The 25,451-nt window shown below is 39.9% G+C and overlaps 1 non-coding gene across 1 annotated transcript; it reads left to right on the forward strand.

Moving 5' to 3' along the window:
• The first annotated feature begins 19,385 nt into the window (after positions 1 to 19,385).
• LOC112724355 (small nucleolar RNA R71) lies at positions 19,386 to 19,493 on the forward strand. Its single transcript, XR_003163521.1, has one exon. It is a non-coding gene; the product is annotated as a small nucleolar RNA R71 (small nucleolar RNA).
• The last annotated feature ends 5,958 nt before the right edge of the window (positions 19,494 to 25,451 follow it).

Consider the following 25,451-nt stretch of genomic DNA (forward strand, 5'->3'; position numbering starts at 1 on the left):
ACCAAAACAATCTAAGGGAGAATGAAGGATTCTAAGTTTGGTGTTCCACCAAAATCCCATTATAAAACACATTCTCACTTTCTGCATAATGCTAGCTTCAAGCATTTAGATAAACTAGTTAACTGTTCTGCTGTTTCCTAAGTTTTCAGTTTATTACTTTTGAAAAAAAAAAAGAGTTTCACACATGGTTAACCTGATGCATGAGAACCATTGGCAAGGTACTAAGTTTGGTGTTCCCACACCAAAGTAAGTTCAAAGGCCCACAAATAAATCATGCATGCTAATCATTGTTTCTAAGTGCTTGGGGAACAAGCAACTTTCAATATCATTGCAGAGTGTCATACAAGCTTTTGGAAGGATTAAGCATCATCTATCAAAAGGAAGAGAGAGGAATGTAAAGATCGGCAATGATGATGAGGAAGAGGAAAACAAGCGAACTCCAAAAGGTTGTATTGTTAAGTGATTATCTTACATCAAACACTGCTATGATTGAAAGTGATATAATACCCCTGCCTGTCTGCATAGTATAGTTCTCTATAATTCAATAAGCAAGATGCTTGATCATTCACAACATTTTTCTCTTCAAAACTTGTTTGCACTCAATATTAAAAAAATGCATCACATGAAAGTTCTTTGAAAAGAAGGATTGAGGAATTAAACAATTTTGAGGCAAGCAAAAGATTAGGAGAAGTGGTGGTTCTAGTTGTATGATTATGTATTGAGGTTGCATGCTTGTGAAAACTTGCATGGGAGCTCATAGGCAGGACATGAAGTTCAAAGAAGTATTGTGAAGATTCTCAAAAATCTATTGATCCAAGAAGCAGCAAACAAAACAAAAGAAAATAAAGAAAATACAAAAGCAAAAAGAACATGGCCCAAGGCTCTGAGCATCAATTACTAGGCAGAAAAAGAAAGAAGAAACAAAACTCAAAGAGTTGTTAGCCTAGTAAATGCTTGTGGTTGAGTTGTGTCAAAGAAAGAGGCTTGAGCAAGTAAATCCTTAGGGTGCTTTAACTCCTAATACCTTAAAACCAACTGGTTTAGGAGTATTGATTGAAAGCTTATCTAAAGAGCCGCTTTGAGACATGACACTTAGAGTCAAGGCCAAAGCAAAGAAACTATAAGCTGCTTCAAGGTGACTACATATAAAGAGATCTCCATGATACCATTTGGATGAAAATCCTAAGACCTAAGACTCCCAAAATGTGAGGACTAGTGAGCACTGAAGCCCTTGCATGAGCATATGATTTAGAGTTCACCCCGCTGTTACTTGATCACTTCACTCACAGGACTTTACAAGCTATTCTTCAATCCGTCTTAATTGAAAGAACCCTGGAGCATAATTCATTTCTTGCTTGGGGACAAGCAAGCTTTAAGTTTGGTGTTGTGATGACAAGTCATCTTAGCCTAGTTTCACTAGCCTTTTTCTTTTGTTTTCAATTGAATTATGCACTTTCTTGAGCCATAAGCAAGCCAATTGGGTAGATTTTCATGTTTCCTTTGATTTAATCAACCATGTATGAATTCATGCAATTTCATGAGGTTTTATGCTATAATTGTCACATATTATGAAAGAATGAATATCTCATGATTTTGAGCATAGCTTTGATGTGTTTGGTTGATTAATGATAGGTGAAGAAAGCTTGGAGAAAGGTTGAAGCAAGAAGGAATGGTTAGGAGGAAGAGAGGACAAAAAGTTTGAGCAAAAGTTTGCCTCAAACTTTAGTTCAAACTTTTGGATTAATTGAAAATGAACCAGGAAGCAAAAAGTTGGAGCAAAAGTTAGCCTCAAACTTTTTGGCTAACTTTTGGGCAAAAAGTTGGAGCAAAAGTTAGCCTCAAACTTTTTGGCTAACTTTTGGGCAAAAAGCTGGAGCAAAAGTTAGCCTCAAACTTTTCGGCTAACTTTTGGCATCACAAATCAACACCCTGGAGAGCAAAAGTTTGCGCCAACGTTAGCCCCTAACTTTTTGGCTAACGTTGGCGCATGAAAAACACACCCTGGAGAGCAAAAGTTTGCGCCAACGTTAGCCTCTAACTTTTTGGCTAACGTTGGCGCCATGAGTGTGCAAGGGGAGGCCAACGTTGGAGCAAAAGTTAGACCCCTAACTTTTGCCCCAACGTTGGTATCAGTAAAGAAGGGTGGCTGATGTGAAAAGTTGGAGTAAAAGTTAGCCTCAAACTTTTACTCCAACTTTTACTCAAGCTTTCATGATTCCAACCCGGTTCAATTCGGTTCTTCTCCAAACTCCAAGAGCAATCAACCAAGGCCTCTCTCAACCCAATTCCATCAAGAGCAAAGGCCCAATTGAAGGCTTGAAGACCATTTGAAGAAAGTGTATAAATAGCATAGGATTTAAGTTTTTCGGAGAGCTTTTTCTTGGAGTTTTCGGAGAGCGTTTTCGGAGAGTTTTGGTGTTGAGTGAATTTTAAATTTCTAAGTCTTGGGGAAGGAGAATTGAATTCCCTTCCTCTTAGTTTTCTTGCTTTCAATTTCAATTACAATTGTCTTGGATCTTGGGTGGAGAATTGAAGAACTTCTGTTTCAATCTCACCTTGGGATCTTGTTTAATTTTCTGCTTAATTGAATTTCAGTTTCGGTTAATTGCTTTTCATCTACTTTCTTTGCAATCTTCATTTCCTTTGCAATTGTTCTTGTTGGATCTAGGAAGGCATTGAGATCTATACTTGGTTTTCTAGTCTCTTGGGTCCTGAGATCCGGATTTCCCATTTCCCATTCCCTGTTTACTGTTTTCATGCTCATTTACATTTCTGTTTTAAGATCCGGTTCGATTCAAGACATCCTTTACTTCTCTGTTTGTTGCAATTTACTTTTCCTTGTTTAATTTCTGCAAATCCAACTCCCAATTCCCTTTACAATTCAAGCCATTTACATTTCTTGCACTTTAAGATTCTGCAATTTACATTTCTTGCGTTCTAAGTTTCTGCCATTTAATTTCTTGCTCTTTAAGATTCAGCACTTTAAATTCCAGTTCTCTTTAATTTCATGCAATTCACCCATTTCCTTTACTTTCTATGCAATTTAAATTCTGCAAATCACAAATCTCTCAACCAAATCTTGATTCGCTTGACTAAATCAACCACTAAACTAAAATTGCTCAATCCTTCAATCCCTGTGGGATCGACCTCACTCCCGTGAGTTATTATTACTTGATGCGACCCGGTGCACTTGCCGGTTATATTTGGGTGTTTTGGAGAAATTTGTTTCTCCACAGAAATATCCCATCACCCAGCAAACGTGAGTTTGAAGCTTGTCACAGTCATTCAATCATTGAATCCTACTCAGAATACCACAGACAAGGTTTAGACTTTCCGGATTCTCTTGAATGCCGCCATCATTCTAGCTTACACCACAAAGATTCCGATTAAGAGATCTAAGAGATACTCATTCAATCTAATGTAGAACGGGAGTGGTTGTCAGGCACGCGTTCATGGGGAATGATGATGATTGTCACGTTCATCACATTCAGGTTGAAGTGCGAATGAATATCTTAGAAGCGAAATAAGATGAATTGAATAGAAAACAGTAGTACGTTGCATTAATCTTTGAGGAACAGCAGAGCTCCACACCTTAATCTATAGAGTGTAGAAACTCTATCGTTAAAAATACATAAGTGAAAGGTCCAGGCATGGCCGAATGGCCAGCACCTCTGATCTAAGAACCAGGCGTCCAAAGATGATCAAAGGATCAAAAGGTAATCCAAAGATTCAAAGATGTCTAATACAATAGTAAAATGTCCTATTTATAATAAACTAGCTACTAGGGTTTACAGAAGTAAGTAATTGATGCATAAATCCACTTCTGGGGCCCTATTGGTGTGTGCTTGGGCTGAGCTTGAGTGTTGCACGTGTAGAGGTCCTTCTTGGAGTTGAACGCCAGTTTTTGTGCCAGTTTGGGCGTTCAACTCTGGTTTTGGATCCTTTTCTGGCGCTGGACGCTAGATTTGGGCAGAGAGCTGGCGTTGAACGCCAGTTTGTATCGTCTAAACTTGGCCAAAGTATAGACTATTATACATTGCTGGAAAGCCCTGGATGTCTACTTTCCAACGCAATTAGAAGCGCGCCATTTCGAGTTCTGTAGCTCCAGAAAATCTACTTTGAGTGCAGGGAGGTCAGAATCCAACAGCATCAGCAGTCCTTCTTCAACCTCTGAATCTGATTTTTGCTCAAGTCCCTCAATTTCAGTCAGAAAATACCTGAAATCATAGAAAAACACACAAACTCATAGTAAAGTCCAGAAATGTGAATTTAACATAAAAACTAATGAAAACATGCCTAAAAGTAACTAGATCCTACTAAAAACATACTAAAAACAATGTCAAAAAGCGTATAAATTATCCGCTCATCACAACACCAAACTTAAATTGTTGCTTGTCCCCAAGCAACTGAAAATCAAATAGGATAAAAAGAAGAGAATATACTATAAATTTCAAACTATCAATGAAACATAGCTTCAATCAAATGAGCGGGACTTATAGCTTTTTGCCTCTTGAATAGTTTTGGCATCTCACTTTATCCATTGAGGTTCAGAATGATTGGCATCTATAGGAACTCAGAGTTCAGATAGTGTTATTGATTCTCCTAGTTCAGTATGATGATTCTTGAACACAGCTATTTTATGAGTCTTGGCCGTGGCCCTAAGCACTTTGTTTTCCAGTATTACCACCGGATACATAAATGCCACAGACACATAATTGGGTGAACCTTTTTCAGATTGTGACTCAGCTTTGCTAAAGTCCCCAATTAAAGGTGTCCAGGGTTCTTAAGCACACTCTTTTTTTTGCTTTGGACCTTGACTTTAACCGCTCAGTCTCAAGTTTTCACTTGACACCTACACGCCACAAGCACATGGTTAGGGACAGCTTGGTTTAGCCGCTTAGACCAGGATTTTATTCCTTTAGGCCCTCCTATCCACTGATGCTCAAAGCCTTGGGATCCTTTTTATTTTCCCTTGCCTTTTGGTTTTAAGGGTTATTGGCTTTTTGCTCTCGCCTCTTAGTTTTAAGAGCTTTGGCTTTTTCTGCTTGCTTTTTCTTTTTCTTTCTATTTTTTTTCGCTATTTTTTTTTCTGCAAGCTTTGTTCTTTGCTGCTTTTTCTTGCTTCAAGAATCATTTTTATAATTTTTCAGATTATCAAATAACATGTCTCCTAGTCATCATTCTTTCAAGAGCCAACATATTTAACATTCTTAAACAAAAACTTCAAAAGATATATGCACTGTTCAAGCATTCATTCAGAAAACAAGAAGCATTGTCACCACATCAATATAATTAAACTAAGTTCAAGGATAAATTCGAAACTCATGTACTTCTTGTTCTTTTGAATTAAAACATTTTTCATTTAAGAGAGGTGATGGATTCATAGGACATTCATAACTTTAAGACAAAGTTACTAACTACTAATGATCATGTAATGAAGACACAAACATAGATAAGCACATAACATAGAAAACGAAAAGCAGAAGAAATAAGAACAAGGAATGAGTCCACCTTAGTGATGGTGGCGTTTCCTTCTTGAGGAACCAATGATGTCCTTGAGCTTTTCTATGTCTCTTCCTTGTCTTTGTTGCTCCTCCCTCATTGCTTTTTGATCTTCTCTTATTTCATGAAGGATGATGGAGTGCTCTTGATGTTCAACCCTTAGTTGTCCCATATTGGAACTCAATTCTCCTAGGGAGGTGTTGATTTTCTCCCAATAGTTCTGTGGAGGAAAGTGCATTTGAGGCATCTCCGGGATCTCATGGTGATGAGCTTCATACGCCTCTTGAGCTCCATGAATGGGCTCTCTTGCTTGCTCCATCTTTTTCTCAGTGATGGGCTTGTCCTCTTTAATGAGGAGATCTCCCTCTATGTCAATCCCAGCCGAATTGCATAGGTGGCAAACGAGGTGAGGAAAGGCTAACCTTGCCATAGTGGAGGACTTGTCAGCCACCTTGTAGAGTTCTTGAGGTATAATCTCATGAACTTCCACCTCTTCTCCAATCATGATGCTATGGATCATGATGGCCTGGTCTATAGTAACTTCAGACCGGTTGCTAGTGGGAATGATTGAGCATTGAATGAACTCCAACCATCCTCTAGCTACAGGCTTGAGGTCCAATCTTCTTAGTTGAACCGGCTTGCCTTTAGAGTCAATCTTCCATTGAGCTCCTTCCACACATATGTCCATAAGGACTTGGTCCAACCTTTGATTAAAGTTGACCCTTCTAGTGTAGGGGCGTTCATCTCCTTGCATCATGGGCAAGTTAAACGCCAACCTCACATTCTCCGGACTGAAATCTAAGTATTTCCCCCGAACCATTGTAACGTAGTTCTTTGGATCCGGGTTCTTACTTTGATTATGGTTCTTGGTGATCCATGCATTGGCATAGAACTCTTGAACCATTAGGATGCCGACTTGTTGGATGGGATTTGTTAGAACTTCCCAACCTCTTCTTTGAATTTCCCAACCTCTTCTTTGAATTTCATGTCGGATCTCCGGATACTCATTTCTTTTGAGTTTGAAAGGGACCTCGGGGATCACCTTCTTCTTGGCCACAACATCATAGAAGTGGTCTTGATGGGCTTTGGAGATGAACCTTTCCATCTCCCATGACTCGGATGTGGAAGCTTTTGTCTTCCCTTTCCCCTTTCTAGAGGATTCTCCGGTCTTAGGTGCCATCAATGGTAATGGAAAAATAAAAAGCTTATGCTTTTACCACACCAAACTTAGAATTTTGCTCGCCCTCGAGCAATAAAAGAAGGAGTAGATGAAGAAGAAGAAGAAATGTAGGAGAGGGAGAGTGGGAAGTGTTTCCGCCAAGAAGGGTGTAGAGGGGTGTGTTGTGTGAATTTGATGAAGAACGGAAGGCTTTATATAGGGAAGGGAGGGGGTTAAGGTTCGGCCATATGGGTGGGTTTGGGTGGGAAATTGGTTTTGAATTTTGAGTGTAAGTGGAGTTTATGAGGTAGGTTTATAGGGAAGAGTGGATGGATGTGAGTGGTGAAGAGGTGATGGGGAAGAGAGATTGAGGTGATTGGTGAAGGGTTTTGGGGAAGAGTGTTTATGGGATTGTGTGAAAGAGGGGTGAGAAGAAGTGAGTGGAGGTAGGTGGGGATCCTGTGGGGTCCACAGATCCTAAGATGATCCTGTGGGGTCCACAGATCCTGAGAGGATCCTGTGGGGTCCACAGATCCTGAGGTGTTCAAGGAATTACAACCTTGCACCAAATTAGGCATGTAACATGCTCTTGCACACAACTCTGGGCGTTCAGCGCCAGGTTGGTCAACGCCCATTTGTTGCCATTTCTGGCGTTGAACGCCAGAACCATGCTTGTTCTGGGAGTTCAGCGCCCAAACACTGCCCATTTTGGGCGTTCAGCGCCAGAACCATGCTCTGTTCTGGCGTTGAACGCCAGACAGATGCTCCTCCAGGGTGTGATTTTTCTTCTGCTGTTTTTGATTCCGTTTTTAATTTTTTTGTTTATTTTGTGACTCCACATGATCATGAACCTATAAAGACATATAACTAAGAAAAATATTGTTAGATAAATAAAAATTGGGTTGCCTCCCAACAAGCGCTTCTTTAATGTCAATAGCTTGACAGTGGGCTCTCATGGAGCCTCACAGATGTTCAGAGTATTGTTGAAACTCCCCAACACCAAACTTAGAGTTTGGATATGGGAGTTCAACACCAAACTTAGAGTTTGGTTGTGGCCTCCCAACACCAAACTTAGAGTTTGACTGTGGGGGCTTTGTTTGACTCTGCTTTGGGAGAAGCTTTTTCTGCTTCCTCTCCATGGATGCAGAGAGAGATCCTTGAGTTGTAAACACAAGGTTGTCCTCATTCAATTGAAGGATTAATTCTCCTCTGTCCACATCAATCACAGCTCTTGCTGTGGCCAGGAAAGGTCTTCCTAGGATGATGGATTCATCCTCTTCCTTTCCAGTATCCAGGACTATGAAATCAGCAGGGATGTAAAGGCCTTCAACCTTTACTAACACGTCCTCTACTTGTCCATATGCCTATTTTCTTGAATTGTCTGCCATCTCTAATGAGATTTTAGCAGCTTGCACCCCATAGATTCCCAGTTTCTCTATTACAGAGAGGGGCATGAGGTTTATCCCTGAACCAAGGTCACACAGAGCCTTAAAGATCATGGTGCCTATGGTACAAGGTATTATGAACTTTCCAGGATCCTGTCTCTTCTGAGGCAATGTCAGTTGATCCAGATCACTTAGTTCATTGGTGAATGATAAACCCCATTTTTAGGGTTTATCTTGTATTGAATTTAGAGTATTTTGATGACCTTTTCTCGCATTTAACCTATGAATTAGCATGGTTTTGTTATCTCTCCCGTATTTGTGCTTAGGTGTAAAAACATGCTTTTTAGGCCTTATTTTGATGAATTTTGATTTCTCCTTGATTCCATAAGAGGCCTTGATGTGTTTGCTAGTAATTCCAGGATTGAAATAGGCCAGGCATGGATCAAAGGAAGCAAGGAAGGAAGTGATAGCTTTAGTTTTAAGTAGTTTTAGAGAGAGAAGCTCTCACTTCTCTCTAGGATTAGGATTAGGTTTAGATTAATATCTCTTCTTAGATCTAGGTTTAATTCATGCCTTAATTCAATTCTCCTTTGCCAATTCTTAATCTTCTCCTCTTCCTCTCCCTAGTTATGTACTTTAGTTCTTGTAATTCTTCACTTTGTTTTGGATAGATTGTTGTTTCTTTTATTCCCTTTTAATAATGCAATTTGAGGTAATTCATGATAATTGTGATTTCCTTGATTGTTGTTGTTAATTCTTTACATTCAATTGTAGTTAGAATTCATTCTTGTTGTGATTGACTATACTTTTCTTTTGTGCCTTCCAAGTGTTTGATTAAATGCTTGGTTGGATTTTTGTATAGATTTTGTTCCTCTTGGCCTAGGTAGAGTGATTAGTGACTCTTGAGTTATCTAATTCCCTTGTTGATTGATAATTAGAGATTGCTAATTGATTTGAATGCCTTTAAAGCTAGTCTCTCCTTTAGGAGTTAATTAGGACTTGAGGAATCAAATTGATTCATCCACTTGACTTTCCTCCACGGTTAGAGGTTAACTAAGTGGGAGCAATGAACAATTCTCATCACAATTGAGAAAGATAACTAGGATAGGACTTCTAGTTCTCATATCTTGCCAAGAGCTTTTATAGTTGTTAGTTTATTTTCATTGCCATTTACTTTTCATGCTTCTTATCCAAAACCCCAAAATAACTCACAACCAATAACAAGACACTTTATTGTAATTCCTAGGGAGAACGACCCGAGGTCCAATACTTCGGTTTATAAATTTTAGGGGTTTGTACTAGTGACAAACAACTTTTTGTATGAAAGGATTATTGCTTGGTTTAGAAACTATACTTTACAACGAGATTTCATTAGTGGAATTCTAAACCGTCAAAAATCCAATCATCAAAATGGCGCTGTTGCCGGGGATTTGCAATGGTGTTATGTTATTGGTTATTGTACATATGTGAATAGGGTAAATAGTTTGTCTTTTGCTTGTTTACTAGATTTTGTTAGTTTTATTTTGTTTTTCCATAATGAATTCTCACTTTGGCTATGAGTTTGGCTCTAATTGTTTTGTAGGGAATGTGAACTTCAATGCCAACATGTACCAAGGATGGAACACTCCATGATGGGAGGAGCCTCAAGGAATTGATCACTCCTATTGGCAACAACCTCCGGATACTTATAGGTATAATTTCCATCCTAATGCATGTCAACTCAATGGCTATGGTGACCCCTTTTGTGATAATCAACCACCATATGCCTATGAACCTTATCCTCAACATGATGCTCAACCATACTCACAAGCCTCTCCATACCAAGCACCTTCCTATGATCCATATCCACCACATGACCAATCACCCATATCACATCCTTGTGATCATTATGATCAAGAACCTTTAGAACCACCACAACCCTATCAAGATTACTACCATGAACCACCTCAATACTCACCATCTCCATACCCTTACCAAGAAGAACCACCTTCCTACCATGAACCCTCTCTCCAAAATGATGAACCTTCCTACCCACCCCAAGCCCCAATAGACGATCCTCTCACTTTGTTACTTCAAGGACAAGAAGCTATGAAGCAGGATACACTTGAGTTTGTGACCAATTTGACTAAGGTGGTGCACACTTTAGCCCACCAATGTTTGAATACTCAAGGTACTTTCATAGCCACATGTAGAACCGCAAAAGAAGAGCAAAGCATGAAGGAGAGATTGGAAACTCCGGTGGGGGATGAGAAATGCCATTTTGTATTGGAGCAACTAGAGGAAGCTATAATCATTGAAGAAAAGGAAGAAGTGGTTGAAGATTTAGGAGATGTTGAAAGTCCAAGGGAATGTAGTCTCATGGAGCACTCTTCCAAGGAGCTTGATATTGAAGTTGAAGAAGGTGCGCAACCCCCAAGGCATATCATCGTTGGAGACTTGGAAGAAGTTTATCAAGAGATGGATTCAATCATGGATGAATTTCTCTCTACAATGGAATCCTCTCCCATTGGACATGGAGTTGAAAGTATAAAAGAGTGTGCACAACCTCCCATACCCTTGGTGAGCAATGAGAAAGAGAGCTACCAAGAGGAAAACGTTGGCATGGTGTATATTGAAATTGAAGAATATGAAGATGTTGACCAAGAAATGGATTTATTCATCAATGAATTTCTATCCAAAATTGAACCACCTCCCATTAGGCAAGAAATCAAAGTTCTTGAAGACAACACCAAGCTATGTGATAAGAGGGTAAAGGTTGAAATCAAGGAAGCTCGCAAAGAGGTGGAAATACACAAAGAAGAGTACAAGGAAGTAGACCTTGCATTGTCTAAGCGTGGGGAGGTCTCCCTCCCCGAGTCACCATCCAACACAACATTCAAGTGGGTAAAATTCTTATCCATAAGATTTACCTTCTCGCTTGAATATGGTTTGATTGAAATGGATGGACAACTTAGAGCTCTTTGCGGAATTAAAAGCAAGAATGAGTTGTGTAGTGGTTGCAAGTTAGGAATTAGGCTCATTAAGGTCAAAGCTTCAAGGTATAGGAACGATGATTGGAAGAATACCACTTTGCATGGGTCTCAAAGTATGAAGATCAAATTGAAGACGGGTGCGAAGATAAGATATGGGATCCCGGTTCGCTATGTGAAGACCAACTATGGGGACTCATATCTTGGGTAGAACTGTGCCCAAGCTTGACGAAAATGGTTGGAAATTCTGTCAACCAATTGAGAAGCAAAGATCCTTGGAGATTCAAGGACGAGTACAAATACAAGCCACCATGACAATAGGCTTCTCAAAATGTCCAACTTAAGGACTTAAACTAAAAGTGCTAGGTGGGAGACACCCCATCATGGTAAACTCTTTCCATTCTTTTTTTTTTTAAAATTTGCCTAATAAGTGATGTGAGTTGCCACTATAGGTAGATGTTTCACATAATTTGTTTGTACAACTTAATTGTTAGCTTAGTCACATGTATGTTGTGTTTCATAGTAGATGAATAATATCAAATTGCATTTTTGTGAATTGTATGATGGTTGATTGAATAAAGAGTTGTAAGCAGTCTAGGGAGCTCCTGGGCATAATTTTTCTCCTTGATAAAAAAAAAAAGAGAGAGAGAAGAAGGGTGGGAAGGACGCGTGCGCACACCATACGCGCACGCGCCCCTGAGCGGACGCCTCATCACCCATTTTCCAGAGAGTTGGGCCTCTCTTAGGCCAGTCTTGTGCCTCGAGCCCAATTCATTCCACGCTGACGCGCACCACGTGCGTGCGCGCCTATAAAGCTATCAGGAAACGCACGCGTGCGCGCACCTGCCGCATACGCGTCGATCCGCTGCTACGACTTCTGGGCCAACATCCAGAGAGTTGCGCTGGATCTGGGCCAACTTTAAGCCCCCAGCTCAACTCAACTCACGCGAACGCACGCTGTACGTGTCCACACCCCTCTCTGTTTCGCTGTCCACGCGTTGGCGTATATCACGCCTCCGCAACCATCCAATAAGCTCAAGCCGTCCACGCGAACGCGCACAGTGCGCGTGCGCGTCGATGCGTATTAGCATCACCCAGGGCCAAAGGACCCGAGAGTTGTGCCAACTCTGGGCCTCTTTTAAGCCTCCAGCCCAGCACATCCGCGCCGATGCGCACCTTGCGTGCCCGCGCCCATCCCGATTCCTTCACATACGCGCCTGCGCGTCTGGCGCTTCCGCTCCGTTCTTCCATTCCCTCCACTCACGTGAACGCGCACAGTGCGCGCGCGCGGATTCGAATTTTCACTTACCCCAGAGACGCGAACCCTAGCGCATTTGCGCACCACACTTCTTCCCCTCTAACGTTCCATTTCTCTTCTCCCACCACTCAACTCCCAGCAACCTCCGGCGAGCGCTACGTCGACGCCACCGCCATCATTGCCTTACCCTTCTCCCTTCATCGCCCCCTCTCTTCCACTCACCCTTCCTCTTTGTCTTTACCCATCTGCCTCTCAGCGTCCCAGTGCCGCCCAGCGCCACTCGCCGCGACCGTCGCTGCCGCCAGCGCAAGTTCAACCGCGCTGCCCCGGCCAGTTCTTCTTTTCACCACTCCGCTTCACCTTCTTTCCCTTTGCTCCGCTCAGTTTCCAGCACCCCAGGTTCCATACCCCCTGTTCTGTTTCCCTTTCCTGCCTCTTCTTGTTTTTGTTAATGTAGTTAGAATTAGGTTAGTTAGTTAGTTTAGTTTAATTTAGGTGGTTAGCGAATCTGGGCTGAGTAGTGGATTTAGGCATTGTTTGCTTTCCTGTCACTGTGGAGTTGCTCTGTTTCATTGCTGTTTGTGCTGCATTACTGGCTTGTTCGCCCATTCATATGAATTCAAAACCTGATTTCTGTGTTTCTGATTCCTTAATGAATTCGTATGGAATTTGTTGCGACTGTTTAATTTTGGGGATTAGCCAATTTGCTGCTGAAATGCTGCCGGATTTTCATTAACCACAGTTTTTATATTGAACTTATTTGATGAATGTAACAGCCCTAGTTGATGAATTCTGTTCAATTAGTGCTCTGTTGCCTACATGGTTTTTGAAAACTCCTCAGGAACAAGTTCTTTGGTCATGTTTCCATATTCCTGCTTGTTATTCATGTTGATTTGCCTCTATGCATTGCATGGTTGAATAAGCTTTTCGATTGACCATTGCTTGTAGTTCTCTGGAAGTTATACATTACTAGTGATCCTTCACATTGATTGATGTTTTGTTTTATATTAGTTTCTTTCTAGCAATATCATATTTCATCATCAATGACTTGTTGCAATTCATGATTGTGAACGTGCTTACAGCATTGTTTTGTTCACTCATTTCAAATTGAGATAGTAATTACCATATCACTAATTCTCAAACTGCTTTCTAAGTCTAACTCGTTCAACCAACTAACTCCTTTTGGTTTTCCACCTAACTCTTTATGTCATTCTTTTGGATATGGTGCTTTCTGAACTCAATTAATGAATAGTGTGCAAGACATGGTTTGCAATCTTGGTTTGAAGTTCGATTTGAATTTTGTATTCTGTTGCTTGCATTCCAAGAAACCTTCTTCCTTTATTCACTTCATGAATATGCTTTGCTTTGAGCGCTTTGTATCTACTTGGCTATAGGCTTATGTTATATTATCTATGTTTTCAAGATGTCGAATAAAGGAAAAGCTATAGCCACTGCTTCCAAAAAAAGGAAGCGCTCCAAGACCTCTACACCCCCACCATCTCCTAACTATGCGAGGAATCCGCTGAATGAGGAGGAGAAAGAAAATCAGTTACTCCTGTCCACTGATCCAACCAAATTTCCAAATCTCTACTGCGAGCTACGCCTTTCCCTTTATGCAAAGAAAAATCTGAATATTGAGAAGAAGCTGAATCTTTCCAATGATGTGAGGCGTGCCATAAACGCCCGTATTTCTGAGCTGGGCTTGGATTTCGTCGATAGGGACTTGGGACGGATTAACATCTCATGGGTCAAGGAATTTTACTGCAATTTCTTTCGACCAAGCTTGGATTCAGTATACTTGAGGGGTAGAGAGATTATGATCACTAAGGATGCCTTGAGGGATGCACTGCTCTGCAGAGTTGGTACTCCTGAGACTTGTGCCTACCAGCAGGCAGAGGTAGCTCTCCTCTCCATGACTTTCAACTATGAGGCGCTTAGGCGCGTGATTGCTACACCAGATGCTTCTTGGGTAATGGATTCGAGCAACACAAAGCCCAAAGGCATGCTATTTGCATATCTGACTAGGGAGGCTAGGACTTGGCAACAAATATTTGCCCACTATGTCTTCCCTACCACTCACTTTTCAGAGATTCCGATGGATATGCTAGTCTTGATTGGGTGTGTCATGGAGGGGAAGAAAGTATATTTTCCCCGACTGATTAGGCATAGCATGTGGAGAGCTCATATTCGCGGCTTATTACCGTTTCCGACACTGGTTACTAGCTTAGCTGAGCTAGCTGATGTCCCGTGGGAGGACAATGACGTGACACCACCACCTCCAGATGACGACGACAAGGAAGTTACTATTTCCTGGGGTGTGTGGGTGCACGAGAGGCCCCCGACTAGCCGCCGTTCTCGAGCTAGAGCGGCAGTCGAGGCAGCTATACCGTCTTCTTCGACAGCAGCCCCACCTCCTTCAGCACCCGAGCCCACTTACCTACTGGTCCAGCGTCTGTTTCGGTTCTAGGAGCGCGAGAGGCTCCATGTCAGACGCCGACTGGATCGGATGGATCAGGCACTCATCTCCCTTGGCGCTGAGTTACCTCCGCTTCCAGACTCTCCGACCTCCGATGAGCAGGATCATCAGGAGGAGGCTGCGGATGAGCCGCTTCAGCAGGATGCACCTTCAGCTGCGCCTGACACTACAGAGTTTCCACGGACCCATGAGGAGCCGGTTCCACAGCCTCAGACAGATTCAGCAGCTACCGTTGTACCTTCCACTGATCCTCCGGTTTAGCATCGAGGACGATGCTTGGTCTTAAGTGTGGGGAGGTCACCGGTAGCATCACTAGAGGACCGGTGAACATTTTGGCTACCTTCTGAGTTACCTTACTTTGCATAGCTCTTGTATATATTTGATGCATCTAGAGTTTATTTTGGATACTCTTGCCATTTTGGATACCTTTACTGCTTATTTTGGATTTTATATATTTTGATGCTTTTGGATATCTTTAGATGTTTTAGATGATAGATTCCATATTTTAGTTGGATTTTTCTTTATTTTAGATATTTTGATGCTTTTGGATATCTTTAGATGTTTTAGATGATAGATTCCATATTTTAGTTGGATTTTTCTTTATACATTTTTGCATATCTTCTTTTGTATATCTTTCGTTTTAGTTTGTGGTTGTGATTAGAAATAATGTTTTAAGTGAAAACTTAGTCACCCTTCTTAAACTAAGGAAAATAATTTTTGAATTTTTCAATCACAACAATGCTTAGTCAAATATTGAGATTTTCCAAGAATTTTAATTATAAAACATAGGACACCAAGGATTGAAAAATTTTTTTGGTGAAACTTGCTTGAATTCATACTTTGTGAAGCATGTATTGAACTAAGAACACAAGCTTGTGAGACTTGAGCCTTATGGTGTGGTTACATTTTTATAACCACTTATTTTCCATTCTTGTGTGCAATTGTTCTCTTTCTATGATTGTGATCCTTGATTTGCTTGATTCTATATGTCCAATTATTTCTGGTATTCATGCATTTGTATGATTGAGGCCATTATTTCATTAGCCCACTTACCCAAATAGCCTACCTTTTACTCTCCATTGTTAGCCAATTTTGAGCCTATGCTTAACCAACTTACTCTCCTTTTAGCACATTACAAGCCCAAGGCGGAAAACCAATGTAAGGTCCTTGTTTGGATCTTTGATTAGCCTGGGCTAGTGAGAGTGTCTATTACTCAAAGTTGGTGAGGCTTGGGAATATTGGATGGGATAAAAAAGGGTAGTACACTTCCATATTCAGGAATTGGGAACATACTCATGTATTGATTGAATGTATAAGACCTTATGCAATTGATGTCCTTATACAAAGAAAAAAAAAAGAAAGAAAAAAAGGGGAATATAGAAAATGAAAAGAGAAGAAAAATAATAAAAGGGGACAAAATGCCCCAAGGTAAAGTTCAACAAAAGGGAATCAATGCATAAGTGTTATGAATCAAGAAATAAGATGCATGAACATGTAAAAAAAAAATTTAAAGAATGGGTAGTTAGAATAGTTTGAATGTGTATAGATCATTACATAGGTTAGGTGGGAAAGTCTATGCTAATCAAAGATCTAAACTCTAGTCCACTTAACCATAAATGATCCTACCTTGACCCTAACCCCATTACAACCTAAATGAAAGACCTCATGATGAATGTATGCATGCATTGGATAGGTGTTGATTGTTAGAAGAAAATCAAATTTTGGAAAGCATGATTAGAAGAGAATTGAGTGAATTAACCCTTAAACACTTGAGTGAATAGAGCGGATACACATCCGGTGAGGGTTCAAAAAGTTCAAGTACATGTGCTCACCCATATTATTTATATTCTTGCAAGTTTGAACTCTTTTTGATAATTCAATACAATTATGGATTGGACTTAACTCCTATTGCCTTAGCTATTGTGCCTATACATGTCTCTTGGGAATTGATTTGTTTGAACTAAGCATTTGCACTCACACTAGGTAGTTGCATTTAGATAGGACTCATATAGTTTAGTTGCATTTAATAAATGTCATACCCCTTAGTTCCTTCTTATCTTAGCATGAGGACATGCTAAGGTTTAAGTGTGGGGAGGTTGATAAACCCCATTTTTAGGGTTTATCTTGTATTGAATTTAGAGTATTTTGATGACCTTTTCTCGCATTTAACCTATGAATTAGCATGGTTTTGTTATCTCTCCCGTATTTGTGCTTAGGTGTAAAAACATGCTTTTTAGGCCTTATTTTGATGAATTTTGATTTCTCCTTGATTCCATAAGAGGCCTTGATGTGTTTGCTAGTAATTCCAGGATTGAAATAGGCCAGGCATGGATCAAAGGAAGCAAGGAAGGAAGCATGCAAGTGGAGAGAAGCACAAAAAGCCAAAGAATTGATTACGGCCAAGCACGCGCACGCGCACAAGGCGCTCGCGCGCACATTGCGGATTCAGCCAGGGACGCGCACGCGTACCGTGCGCATACGCGTCGATGTCTGCACATGACTTCATTAAGGCAACACGTGCCTGGCGATTTTGAGGGGTTTCTGAACCCATTTTTGGCGCCAATTGCTGATAGAAAGAAAAAAAAAGGATCAAGGCCTAAAGGGGAGGATAACAACTGGAAAAGAAGGAAGTGATAGCTTTAGTTTTAAGTAGTTTTAGAGAGAGAAGCTCTCACTTCTCTCTAGGATTAGGATTAGGTTTAGGTTAATATCTCTTCTTAGATCTAGGTTTAATTCATGCCTTAATTCAATTCTCCTTTGCCAATTCTTAATCTTCTCCTCTTCCTCTCCCTAGTTATGTACTTTAGTTCTTGTAATTCTTCACTTTGTTTTGAATAGATTGTTGTTTCTTTTATTCCCTTTTAATAATGCAATTTGAGGTAATTCATGATAATTGTGATTTCCTTGATTGTTGTTGTTAATTCTTTACATTCAATTGTAGTTAGAATTCATTCTTGTTGTGATTGACTATACTTTTCTTTTGTGCCTTCCAAGTGTTTGATTAAATGCTTGGTTGGATTTTTGTATAGATTTTGTTCCTCTTGGCCTAGGTAGAGTGATTAGTGACTCTTGAGTTATCTAATTCCCTTGTTGATTGATAATTAGAGATTGCTAATTGATTTGAATGCCTCTAAAGCTAGTCTCTCCTTTAGGAGTTAATTAGGACTTGAGGAATCAAATTGATTCATCCACTTGACTTTCCTCCATGGTTAGAGGTTAACTAAGTGGGAGCAATGAACAATTCTCATCACAATTGAGAAAGATAACTAGGATAGGACTTCTAGTTCTCATATCTTGCCAAGAGCTTTTATAGTTGTTAGTTTATTTTCATTGCCATTTACTTTTCATGCTTCTTATCCAAAACCCCAAAATAACTCACAACCAATAACAAGACACTTTATTGTAATTCCTAGGGAGAACGACCCGAGGTCCAATACTTCGGTTTATAAATTTTAGGGGTTTGTACTAGTGACAAACAACTTTTTGTATGAAAGGATTATTGCTTGGTTTAGAAACTATACTTTACAACGAGATTTCATTAGTGGAATTCTAAACCGTCAAAAATCCAATCATCAGTGAACAAGGGAGGTTCATCTTCCCATGTTTCAATACCAAATAATTTGGCATTCAGCTTCATGATTGCACCAAGAAACTTGGCAGTTTGCTCTTCAGTAACATCCTCATTCTCTTCAGAAGAGGAATACTCATCAGAGCTCATGAAGGGCATAAGGAGGTTTAATGGAATCTCTATGGTCTCTAGATGAGCCTCAAAGTCCTTTGGTTCCTCAGAGGAAAGCTCCTTATCGATCACTGGACGTCCCAGGAGGTCTTCCTCCTTGGGATTCACGTCCTCTCCTCTCCTCACAGGTTCGGCCATGATGCTTATGTCAATGGCCTTGCACTCTCCTTTTGGATTCTCTTATGTATTGCTTGGGAGAGTACTAGGAGGGATTTCAGTGATCCTTTTACTCAGCTGGCCTACTTGTGCTTCCAAATTTCTAATGGAAGACCTTGCTTCATTCATGAAACTCACAGTGGCCTTAGATAGATCAGAGACTAAATTTGCTAAATTAGAAGTATTTTGTTCAGAGTTCTCTATCTGTTGCTGAGTGGATGATGGAAAAGGCTTGCTATTGTTAAACCTGTTTCTTCCACCATTATTAAAGCCTTGTTGAGGCTTTTGATCCTTCCATGAGAAATTTGAATGATTTCTCCATGATGAGTTATAGGTGTTTCCATAAGGTTCACCTAAGTAATTCACCTCTGCTATTGCAGGGTTTTCAGGATCATAAGCTTCTTCTTCAGGAGAAGCCTCTTGAGTACTATTGGATGCAGCTTGCACTCCATTCAGACTCTGAGAAATCCTATTGACTTGCTCAGTCAATATTTTGTTATGAGCCAATATGGCATTCAGAGTATCAATCTCAAGAACTCCCTTCTTTATAGGCGTCCCATTACTCACAAGATTCCTCTCAGAAGTGTACATGAACTGGTTATTAGCAACCATGTCAATGAGTTCTTGAGCTTCTGCAGGCATTTTCTTTAGGTGAATGGATCCACCTGCAGAAGTGTCCAGTGACATCTTTGATAGCTCAGATAAACCATCATAGAATATATCCAGGATGGTCCATTCTGAAAGCATGTCAGAAGGACACTTTTTGGTCAACTGTTTGTATCTTTCCCAAGCTTCATAGAGGGATTCACCATCTTTTTGTTTGAAGGTTTGAACATCCACTCTAAGCTTGCTCAGCTTTTGAGGAGGAAAGAACTTGGCTAAGAAAGCCGTGACCAGCTTATCCCAAGAGTTCAGGCTATCTTTAGGTTGAGAGTCCAACCATATTCTAGCTCTGTCTCTTACAGCAAATGGGAAAAGCATGAGCCTGTAGACTTCAGGATCTACTCCATTAGTCTTAACAGTATCACAGATCTGCAAGAATTCAGTTAAGAACTGAAAAGAATCTTCATATGGAAGTCCATGAAACTTGCAGTTCTGCTGCATCAGAGAAACTAATTGAGGTTTCAGCTCAAAATTGTTTGCTCCAATGGTAGGAATGGAGATGCTTCTTCCATGTAAATTGGAATTTGGTGTAGTAAAGTCACCAAGCATTCTCCTTGCATTGTTGTTGGGTTCGGCTGCCATCTCCTTTACTTGTTCGAAATTTTCAATCAAGTTGTCTCTGGACTGTTGTAATTTAGCTTCTCTTAGTTTTCTCTTTAGAGTTCTTTCAGGTTCTGGATCAGCTTCAACAAGAATGCCTTTTTCTCTGTCCCTGCTCATAAGAAAGAGAAGAGAAAAAGAAAAGAAGAGGAATCCTCTATGTCACAGTAAAGAGGTTCCTTATTGTTAGTAGAAGAAGAAGAAAAGGAATAGGGGTGAAGAAGAATGAAGAATCCAAACACAAGGGTAAGGATAGCAGAGATGTGAGATGAAGAGATGTTAGTAGATAAATAAATAGAAGGAGATGAGGAAGAAGGTGAATTTTTGAAAATTATTTTTGAAAAAGAGTTAGTAATTTTTGAAAATGGTTTTTGAAAAATGTTAGTAATTTTCGAAAATTAAAATAAGAATTTAAAATAATTAGTTAATTAAAAAGAAATTTTGAAAAAGGGGGAAGATATTTTCGAAAATTAGAGAGAGAAAGTTAGTTAGGTAGTTTTGAAAAAGATAGGAAACAAACAAAGAGTTAGTTAGTTAGTTGAAACAAATTTTGAAAAGATAAGAAGTTAGGAAGTTAGAAAAGATATTTTGAAATCAATTTTTTTTTAAAAAAGATAAGAAGATATTTTTGAAAAGATATGATTGAAATTAATTTTGAAAAAGATTCGAAAATTTGATATAAAAATAAGAAAAATATTTTTGAAAAATGTTTTTAGAATTTTCGAAAATAACTAAGAAAATTGAAAAAGATTTGATTTTTGAAAAAGATTTTGAAAAAGATAAGATTTTTAAATTGAAAATTTGATTTGACTCATAAAAACAACTTGATTTTAAAATTTTTTGAAAAAGTCAACTCAAATTTTTGAATTTGATGAGAGGAAAAGATATTTTTTTGATTTTTGAATTTTTATGATGAGAGAGAAAAACAAGAAAAATGATGCAATGCATGAAAATTTTAGATCAAAACATGTGATGCATGCAAGAATGCTATGAATGTCAAGATGAATACCAAGAACACTATGAAGATCATGATGAACATCAAGAACACAATTTTGAAAAATTTTTAATGCAAAGAAAACATGCAAGACACCAAACTTAGAATTCTTTAATGTTTTGGCACTAAGAATTCAAGAATGCATATGAAAAACAAGAAAAGACACAAAACATGCAAATGCAAAGATCAAACAAGAAGACTTACCAAGAAAAACTTGAAGATCATGAAGAACACTATGAATGCATGAAAATTTTCGAAAAAAATGCAAGATGCACATGTAATTGACACCAAACTTATAACATGACTCAAGACTCAAACAAGAAACATAAAAAAATATTTTTGATTTTTATGATTTTCAAATTTTTTTTGGATTTTTTTTTTCGAAAATTATTTGTAAAAGAAAAAATAAGGATTCCAAAATTTTTAATATGAATTCTAGGAATCTTGCCATGTTAGTCTAAAGCTTCAGTCCAGGAATTAGACATGGCTCACTAGCCAGCCAAGCTTTCAATGAAAGCTCCGGTCCAAAACACTAGACATGGCCAATGGCCAGCCAAGCTTCAGCAAGATATCAGAATATACTGCTCATTACTTATCAAATATGTAACTTGCCTCTATGCTGATGGTTTGGAAGCCTCAGTCCAAAAGAATTTAGACATGGCTTTGTAGCCAGCCAGGCTTCACATGCTTCATGAAACACTAGAATTCATTCTTAAAAATTTTGAATAAAAATATATTTTTGAAAACATTTTTTTTTCGAAAACAGATGAGAAATTTTTGAAATATTTTTGAAAAAATTTTGAAAAGAAAACAAAAAGAAAATTACCTAATCTGAGCAATAGGATGAACCGTCAGTTGTCCATACTCGAACAATCCCCGGCAACGGCGCCAAAAACTTGGTGCGCATAAATTGTGATTACACTTTAATTATGTAAAATTCATCGCTCTTTCTTTCCCTGGTAATGGCGCCAAAAATATGATGCCAATACCATGGTTCACAACTTCGCACAACTAACCAGCAAGTGCACTGGGTCGTCCAAGTAATACCTTACGTGAGTAAGGGTCGAATCCCACGAAGATTGTTGGTATGAAGCAAGCTATGGTCACCTTGTAAATCTCAGTCAGGCGGATATAAAATAGTAATGGGGTTTTCGAAAATAATTAATAAAATAGGGATAGAAATACTTATGTAAATCATTGGTGAGAATTTCAGATAAGCGAATAGAGATGCTTTCGTTCCTCTGAACCTCTGCTTTCCTGCTATCTTCATCCAATCAGTCTTACTCCTTTCCATGGCTGGCTTTATGCAAGGGCATCACCGTTGTCAGTGGCTACATCCCCTCCTCTCAGTGAAAATGATCAACGCACCCTGTCACGGCACGGCTATTCATCTGTCGGTTCTCGATCATGCTGGAATAGGATTCACCCTCCTTTTGCGTCTGTCACTAACGCCCAGCAATCGCGAGTTTGAAGCTCGTCACAGTCATTCAATCATTGAATCCTACTCGGAATACCACAGACAAGGTTTAGACTTTCCGGATTCTCTTGAATGCCGCCATCATTCTAGCTTACACCACGAAGATTCCGATTAAGAGATCTAAGAGATACTCATTCAATCTAATGTAGAACGGGAGTGGTTGTCAGGCACGCGTTCATGGGGAATGATGATGATTGTCACGTTCATCACTTTCAGGTTGAAGTGCAAATGAATATCTTAGAAGCGAAATAAGATGAATTGAATAGAAAACAGTAGTACTTTGCATTAATCTTTGAGGAACAGCAGAGCTCCACACCTTAATCTATGGAGTGTAGAAACTCTACCGTTAAAAATACATAAGTGAAAGGTCCAGGCATGGCCGAATGGCCAGCACCTCTGATCTAAGAACCAGGCGTCCAAAGATGATCAAAGGATCAAAAGGTAATCCAAAGATTCAAAGATGTCTAATACAATAGTAAAATGTCCTATTTATAATAAACTAGCTACTAGGGTTTACAGAAGTAAGTAATTGATGCATAAATCCACTTCCGGGGCCCACTTGGTGTGTGCTTGGGCTGAGCTTGAGTGTTGCACGTGTAGAGGTCCTTCTTGGAGTTGAACGCCAATTTTTGTGCCAGTTTGGGCGTTCAACTCTGGTTTTGGATCCTTTTCTGGCGCTGGACGCCAGATTTAGGCAGAGAGCTGGCGTTGAACGCCATTTTGCGTCATCTAAACTTGGCCAACGTATGGACTATTATCCATTTCTGGAAAGCCCTGGATGTCTACTTTCCAACGCAATTGGAAGCGCGCCATTTCGAGTTCTGTAGCTCCAGAAAATCCACTTTGAGTGCAGGGAGGTCAGAATCCAACAGCATCAGCAGTCCTTCTTCAACCTCTGAATCTGATTTTTGCTCAAGTCCCTCAATTTCAGTCAGAAAATACCTGAAATCACAGAAAAACACACAAACTCATAGTAAAGTCCAGAAATGTGAATTTAACATAAAAACTAATGAAAACATCCCTAAAAGTAACTAGATCCCACTAAAAACATACTAAAAACAATGTCAAAAGCGTATAAATTATCCGCTCATCACCTCCATTCCGTAATAAAGTCGGAAGGGTGATTCCCAGGTGGTGGAGTGTAGCGTTGTCCAGTACGCCCATAGGACTTGCGGGAGCTCTTCAGCCCAGGCTCTCTTTGCGTCCTACAGTCGACGTTTCAACCCGGCCAATATGACTTTCTTGGTGGCTTCCGCCTGTCTGTTGGCTTGTGGGTATTCCACTGAGGTGAACTGGTGTTTGGTTTTCAAATCAGCTACCAGGTTTCGGAAGCCTGTGTCGGTGAACTGAGTACCATTGTCTGTGGTGATAGAGTAGGGGACCCTAAACCTTATGACAATGTTTTTGTATATGAACTTCTGACTTCTTTGGGCGGTGGCGGTGGCCAATGGCTCTGCCTCGATCCATTTTGTGAAGTAGTCTATTCCTACAATGAGGAACATGACTTGTGAATGGCCAAGGTGAAGTGGCGCAGATGAGCTCTTCGGGCAGAGCGATATGAAAGTTGACGTGTTTTTGGCATCGGGGGCATGTTTTGACAAACTCCGTTGCTTCCTTCTGTAAGGTGGGCCAGTAGAAGCCGGCTCGGAGGACCTTTTTGGATAGAGCCCGCATCCTGAGGTGGTTGCCACACATGCCACTGTGAACTTCCTCTAGGACCTCCTTTGTGGCAGAGGTCGGGCGCATTTGAGGAGGGGTGTTGAAATTCCTCTTCTGTATAGGATGTCGTCTATAAGGGTGTAATATTGTGCTTTCCTTGTGAGTCTTTTTGCTTCCTTTTTATCTGCAGGAAGCATTTCAGATTTGAGGTATTTGATTATGTGGGTCATCCACCCTTGGTCCTGGTCAGATATGTTTAGGACCTTCTCTTCCTCCAAATTTGATGGGTTTTGTAGGGTTTCTTGGACGAGGCTTCTGTTATTGCCCCCTGGTTAGGTGCTGACTAGTTTTGAAAGCGCGTCGACTCAGACATTTTGCTCCCGAGGTATATGTCGGATCTCGTATCCCAAAAATTTCCTGAGCTATTCTCTGGTTTTATCTATGTATTTTTTCATGGTGGGATCCTTTGCCTAGTAGCTTCCTTCTATTTACGAGGTGACTACTTTTGAATTGCTGATGATGGTAAGCTTTTGGGCTCCGACTTCTCTTGCCAGCTTCAAACCAGCCAGTAGGGCTTCATACTTGGCTTGGTTATTTGAGGTGGGAAACTCGAATCTTAAGGAGAGTTCGAGTTGTATCCTGATGAGCGGATAATTTATACGCTTTTTGGCATTGTTTTTACTTAGTTTTTAGTATGATTTAGTTGGTTTTTAGTTTATTTTCATGAGTTTCTAGGAAAAATTCATATTTCTGGACTTTACTACGAGTTTGTGTATTTTTCTTTGATTTCAGGTATTTTTTGGCTGAAATTGAGGGAGCTGAGCAAAAATCTGATTCAGGCTGAAAAAGGACTGCTGATGTTGTTGGATCCTGACCTCTCTGCACTCGAAATGGAATTTCTGGAGCTACAGGAGTCCAATTGACGCGCTTCTAATTGTGTTGGAAAGTAGACATCCAGGGCTTTCCAGAAATATATAATAGTCCATTTTTTGCTCAAGGATAGATGACGTAAACTGACGTTCAACGCCAGTTCCATGTTGCAGTCTGGCGTCTAGCACCAGAAACACATTACAAGTTGGAGTTCAACGCCAGAAACAGGTTACAGCCTGGCGTTGAATGCCCAAAACAGCCCAGGCACATGAGAAGCTTTAGTCTCAGCCCCAGCACACACCAAGTGGGCCCCAGAAGTGGATTTCTGCACTATTTATCATAGTTTACTCATTTTCTGTAAACCTAGGTTACTAGTTTAGTATTTAAACAACTTTTAGAGATTTATTTTAGATCTCATGACATTTTAGATCTAAACTTTGTAATCTATGACGGCATGAGTCTCTAAACTCCATTGTTGGGGGTGAGGAGCTCTACTGTATTTCGATGAATTAATGCAACTATTTCTGTTTTCTATTCAAACACG

The sequence above is a fragment of the Arachis hypogaea genome, chromosome 11 (assembly GCF_003086295.3).
Source record: "Arachis hypogaea cultivar Tifrunner chromosome 11, arahy.Tifrunner.gnm2.J5K5, whole genome shotgun sequence".
Taxonomy (NCBI): domain Eukaryota; kingdom Viridiplantae; phylum Streptophyta; class Magnoliopsida; order Fabales; family Fabaceae; genus Arachis; species Arachis hypogaea.